The sequence below is a fragment of the Limulus polyphemus genome, unplaced genomic scaffold (genome assembly GCF_000517525.1).
Source record: "Limulus polyphemus unplaced genomic scaffold, Limulus_polyphemus-2.1.2 Scaffold3202, whole genome shotgun sequence".
Classification (NCBI taxonomy): domain Eukaryota; kingdom Metazoa; phylum Arthropoda; class Merostomata; order Xiphosura; family Limulidae; genus Limulus; species Limulus polyphemus.
In genome coordinates, this window is record NW_013668812.1 from 126,498 (window position 1) to 133,312 (window position 6,815).

The window sequence follows — 6,815 nt, forward strand, 5'->3', positions numbered from 1 at the left end:
GTACCTGATGATGACAAAACCATGTCGAAACGTTGTACATTTGCTGTTATGTTAAACTTATATTAAAGTTTTTTCTTCATTACCCATTTAAGCCGTCTCCAGCCATTACTAGGTTAGTTAACTCCGTAACACCAGACTTACCCAGTGTAATTAGCATAATCCACGTGACTGGTCATTCTTGTTAAAACTTAAGAGAGTCTTTAACCTCAATATGTTACCTGACCTACCATTGGAGGACAATGTTGTTGACATTCTACATAATCTGCAGCATTACAGCCATATTCCCCACCCGTGGACAGATCAGATGTTACTTTAACAGAACAATAAAGGCTGCCAGAATGAAAGCAACTTAATGACTTTCTTCTTCGTGTTTTATGTGAAGACCACAGATATCTAAATTAAATGATTTAGTTCAAGAAATACTGTATTAAAATAAGGTAGAAAACATGGTAGGCTTAGGCATACTTTTCCTCCCCTCTTTACTACAAGCTTGCCCTCAAGCCAACATTTAAAATTATATTTAAAACCAAGTAAGCTGCACACATATGGTCAAGGAGTATGGTGAATTTCTCTTTCTCCTGTAAACACATATCTGCAACAAAGACAACGCAACAAAGAAATACAATTTAATAACAGATGTAACAAAATACCATTTAACCATGAAGTAGGAATCATTAATTATATATTGTTGCAAAATAATTTTATCACTGATTATTTGACAATGGTCACATCAAATAAGTAGATGCAAAAAATATATTTTAACAAAGAAATAATGCAAGTTAACATAATACCGTAAAGCAAGTTAACAATGATATGTAATACTCTATAATTTGGTATCATGAGAAACTCTTTAACACAAAATAAAATGAGATTAAATACAGAATACAATACCAGAAACCCTTTAACGGTGGCATTTCAATCATTATACAAAATGAGCCTTTAACAATGAAATCATATAATTACAATTTAATATGTTAGAAAGTACAAAACTAAATCTCAATATACAACTGTCATATGAGATCTGAAGTAAAAGAATGAAAAGAAAAAATACAAAACTTTATAAAACAAAACATACAATCATTTTAAATAAAAACCTTTACAAAATATTGGAGTAAATAAGAGGGAGGCCCGGCATGGCCAGGTGGTTAGGGCGCTCGACTCGTAATCTGAGGGTCGAATCCCCGTCCCACCAAACATGCTTGCTCTTTCAGCCGTAGGGGCGTTATAATTTGACAGTCAATCCCACTATTCGTTGGTAAAAGAGTAGCCCAAGAGTTGGCGGTGGGTGGTGATGACTAGCTGCCTCTTGCCTTACACTGCTAAATTAGGGACGGCTAGCGCAGATAGCCCTCGTGTAGCTTTGCACGAAATTCAAAACAAACAAACAAATAAGAGGGAATCCTCAATAGGCGCGGCACTTAAAATTCTTTAAGGCAGAATTAGAGTAAATTAATCTACGAGACCTTTTTTTCATTTTTATTAGCTGTATTTTTTGCCCCAGTAATACCAAGCCTGGGGCACGCATATACTCGATTCAATTTTATTACTCATCAGCATTTCTACCATCTTACCCTCAAATTAAAATTCTTTTCGGCAGGATTAGAATTAATTAATGTATGAGACCTTGGGCATGGTCAAATACATCAATCAAATGGGTTTGACTTCCCGGGTCCAAAACTGTAGTTAGATCTTAAATTGGTCAAGAGATGACCGAGTTATGAGCCAAAAATTTGCACTTGAAAAAACAAACTCTGAGCTGTTCTAGGAGACGCTATGTCGTGGCTAAAAACAAAACGAACTCTTAGAAAAAAAAGTATACATATCAACACAGGCTCATAAAATAACTACAGTGAAATATGGCAAAACATCTCAGCACATAAAAGAAAATGAACTCTGAATAAGACATGAAAAACAGGCAACACACAAAATAACCATTTGGCAATAATGACCCACACAAAACCTTAATACCCTATAAAACTAGTGAGTTTAAGACATAAAATCAAAGTGAAGACACATTAATATACTTAAACTATATACACAAATTAATTGAAAATATCGGTTTGATAAGTCATGGTATACAGTGAAAGGTCTCGCATGTACTGGATAAAGTGTGGTTGACATATTTTTATACATTTTTCTTTACTTTCACCGCTAAGTTCTTAGAATGACTAATGAAGTCTTTTTCCCGTTGACGCTGTGGTTTTTAGTCCTGCGCCGGGAACAGTAAGACTAGCTTGTTGGGGCCCGGCATGGCCAGGTTGTTGGAGCGCTCGGCTCGCAATCTGTGGTTCGCGAGTTCGAATCCCCGTCACACCAAACATGCTCGCCCTTTCAGCCGTGGGGGCGTTATAATGTGACGGTCAATCCCACTATTCGTTGGTAAAAGAGTAGCCCAAGAGTTGGTGGTAGGTGGTGATGACTAGCTGCCTTCCCTCTAGTCTTACACTGCTGAATTAGGGACGGCTAGCACAGATAGCCCTCGTGTAGCTTTGTGCTTAACTTTAACCAAACAAACAAATAAATCTTCTGAATTATTAAAGTTAATTCAAGTAAAAGTATATAATAATAATAATTATAAATAATTGATGTTAGAATAAATAAATAATCTTATTCCTTACCTTAATTACTCATATTAAATTGATGAAAAATGACATTTATTAACTTAATCCAGCTCACAACGTAACAATATGCTGTTTATGTAATTTGATAGTATAAATAGTGTCTCAACCACTATTGTGTTTGTCATATCCCAGCTGGTATGATGAGCTCTTGTATTGGACAAATGACCTTGTCGGCCCTGGATATAACAGATACAGTGTGCATGAGATATTATTAGTATATATATTTAATTTCACCCATAAGTTCTCAAAATTCCAAGCGATCCACGTAGTGACTCAGGGGTTTAAAATATATTTCTAAACTTAGTGTGGCTGAAATACTTAATTTTTTTAAAATTCTCTAACGACTCCTTTCAGGGTATGAGAGTATGTTATCATGAAAAACATGAACAAGTTACAAAAACAAACAATATATATTATATGGCAACTAAAATCTTAAGTAGCTAACTGACAGTTATAACATTTAAATAACATACCATTTTTATAAATCGAGTTTGTTTTTGTTGTCGTTGTTTTTTTTTGGGGGGGGGCATACTACAGATCCATCGCTTCTAGTAGTTTGAATAACAGATACAACCGAATTATTCATTAGGCAGTTATATCTGTAAAACTTGGGATACGTCTGATGGCTATATGATTTGTACTTGCAACCATACCCAGAAATCTCTAAATTGGCATATATTGCCAAACACAGACAACAAAGATACACTGGTTGGGGTTTCCTGTTGATAAGGCGTCAAGACTGGCTGGACAAACCTAACAGAACTAGCGATATTATAGTCCTTACCAATTGCAAATATTACCGTCACAACTTTCTAACACCCTGTAATAATGTAAAATAATAATAATTACATTAGTAATAATGTTAAGTGGAAACAATTTTTGGTTGTTACTTTTTACCACCTTACATTATATCCAGTGTCATTTTTCCTGGATTCAAATCAGAAACTCCGTATTATACGCTTCCCGAGAGACTCTTATTAACATTTTCTCTGGAATCAATATTTCGTACGTTTCATACTAAAACACATTTTCGTCTTTTAGCAGTGACTTTTTGTTATCACTTAGGGGATGACGTGTTTCTTTATTATTATTAAACTACTAGCTGGAGTACCCGTCCCCTGGACGGAAGTTATGTAAATTCATGATTAATGAAAGGTTATCTTAGGATATGAAAAGTTGCTTCCCTTATATATAATTGTAAAAAACGTTAATAAAAACTGCAAAACACAAAATATAAATTCGCAAATTTGAATGTATTTCCCCATGGACCCAATGAACCTTCATACCAAATTTGGTGAATATCCATCCATTGGAGGTGAAGTAGTGGTAAAATCCGCAAAACTGGAAATTTGTATATTTCTCCATGAACCTACCAAACTTTCATGCCAAATTTGGTGAAGCTCTATCAACAGGGGGCGAAGTAGTCGTAAAAAATGCGAAACGACAATAAAAACCGTAAAACACAAAATGCGAAACTGAAATTTGTATGTACCCCCGTATGAAACTAATGGACCACCATACCAATTTTGGTGAAGATCCATTCACACCCTGCGAAGTAGTTACATGGACACACAACAGACAGTATTATTATACTTATATAAATTCCTTCAACATGCACACACGCATAGGTGCACATATAATATCTACCAACAAAATTACCTTGAATTTCAACTATCGAAACCCGAATTATTGTAAATGCAATTTAACATGTTTGCATCAGATGTCTGTACGCTATAAATTTGACAGCCTTAGTGACATTGTATTGATGCATATTTGTTTGCGTGTTTAACGTTTTTGTTTATCTTTTAGACATAAGTGTATCTTCTATTTTTTCAATGTTTGTTATATTCAGAGTGTATTGTTGTTATAGCAACGTCACAGAAAACAGCAACATTTATATATATATGTTTTATAACGCGATTGGGATTATGATCACAATATAGTCTATATTTGCATAACATAGTTCGTGTAATTCATATATTTAAAAATATAAACACTTGGTAATAACTATTTGTTATTTTTTATATCATAGTTTGTACTGTACTCATCTGGGTGCCTAAATCTCGTCTTTGTTGTCTTTTGACAAGTCAATACTTGAATAAAACGCCCTTCATAGTCAACAACACGCTGTAGTTAACTTGAGAATTAGGGCGAAATTTTATTTTTTTAAATATCGCAGACGTTTATCTTAAGTAATTTAAAAGTCCAATATAAGTAGGAACACACGATGGTTAAGCACACGACTTTCTATACATATTGTTACGTCTCAGTTTGTGTGTTAATTTTCCGTAAAAATTCTTTCCAAAGAAACTTTAGCGATGCAAGTCCTTTATTAAATAAAACTATTTTATTCTTTCTCAATACAACTTTGCAATACACTTAATTTCCACATTCACGCTATAACTTAAACAAACGCTATAATTCACAACGAACGATTCACGCGCTTTACTCAATTGTCCGTTTCTATCTCTGTCTGCAATTCAATTCCATTGTTGCCGTCACTTCTTGGCGGTCTTATATACAAGAATACAGCACATCTAGTAAACACTCGAGCATTCACGAACCTTCGAGAATATCATGACCTGTCACTAGAGTCACGTGACTTCTGCTGTCGTAACAATATAAATTAGGTTCTATTCAAAATACGGTTTACTTGTAGGGTTAATATATGCATATGAGCCGCGTTTTTCATTAAAAAACAGCTTACATATAGGGTTAATGCTCCCGTATGAACCATGATTCTATTAAAATACAATTTACATGTATGGTTAATATTTGGGTGTGAACCACGGTTTCATTAAATATGTTTTAATTTTTAAATCAAAATACCTGATGCTTCAAGTTAAGGTACAACAAATTTTATTAGTGCTTTACAATTTATGTTTAATTTTCTGACTGAGGCTTGAAAATCTATATGAACTGATGAGATTTGTTATTAAATAATAATATTCTACTATTTTTAATTTCAAGCTTTTCCACGAGAAACAGTGTTCCAGTTTTACTCATTTTTGTATTGCATTGTATCCTGAAGAAGACGTATGTCGAAATAGAGGTATTAAAGAATAACATTATTTTGTCTAAAGTTACAGCTTGTTTCTTTTTTTTTTTATTAAATACGTAGTTTGGTTATTTGAAAACGACACCTGGTAAGCGCGTGGTTTAGAAAGTGTTGCTGGAAATAATGCAGTCTATCTAACATGTGCATTAAAAACACCTGCTACTTCAAATAATCATGATACCTTAGAATGTATGTGTGTTTACAGTAACAGGCGGACATTTGTCTTTTCATATTCTGCTTACATAGGTTTGATTAATTAGGGTAACATGACGTACGATGTTGAATAGTACAAGTTACTAAAAAAGAGAGATATTTATTTCTATATGTATATTTAACGTTTTTTCTTTATTGTGATAGATCAAAATTTTCAATTGCATATCCCCGTAAATTATTATTCTATGATCTTTGATCAGATCGGATTTCACGCATTACTCTGTAAAAAAAAAAAAACAAGAGTAAGATACAGCCAACTGAAGCAAAGTGAAAAGGATATGTAAATATTTTTGGGTGGCCGATGTTACTATCAGTAGGATTTTTACTGAAACTAGAGAAGTTGATTTCGGTGTTTCCAGTAGTACCGTTAGTCGAAACAATGCAGTTATGTAATCTTATCAAACTCTACTCCCGTATGCCATAACTCTTTCTCTAAGCTTAACTTCAATGAAATGTAAAGATTTCTTTTAATGTATATTTATAAGTATCAGTACAATATCAATTCTGATTAAGGAGTTAGCATACAAGATCACATGCAAAAGTTTTAATGGTTTTCAAACGAGACCTAAAACTTTTGTATGTGATCCTGTGTTCTAACTTTTAATCAGAATTTATATTCCACTCCGGGACCACGGATCCCGGTTTACTGAAGGTAAGTTACCTCTTCTTTCACCTTACATTGCCATTTTTGGAGATTATATTATTGAATTCCTCCATAAACACATTTCTTACATTAACGACCAACATATTTTAATTAAATCAATTAGTGGAGTCACATTACTTGACCTTTTAGACTGTAACTTTATTATCATAGTCTGTAAAATACTTAATTCTTTATGTCGAAACTAACGACCTACAAACCTTGCTAGTACATATTACAACCTACAAACCTTGCTAGTACATATTACAACCTACAAACCTTG

General features: G+C 33.5%; 1 long non-coding RNA gene across 2 annotated transcripts in view; it reads left to right on the forward strand.

Annotated features, from left to right (window-relative positions):
• The window catches only part of LOC111088138, an 8,867-nt gene extending 2,738 nt beyond the window's left edge, over positions 1-6,129 (forward strand). For both annotated transcript variants that reach the window (XR_002612740.1, XR_002612739.1), the window contains one exon: positions 5,592-6,129. This is a non-coding gene — a long non-coding RNA (uncharacterized LOC111088138). The remainder of the gene's footprint in view (positions 1-5,591) is intronic.
• The last annotated feature ends 686 nt before the right edge of the window (positions 6,130-6,815 follow it).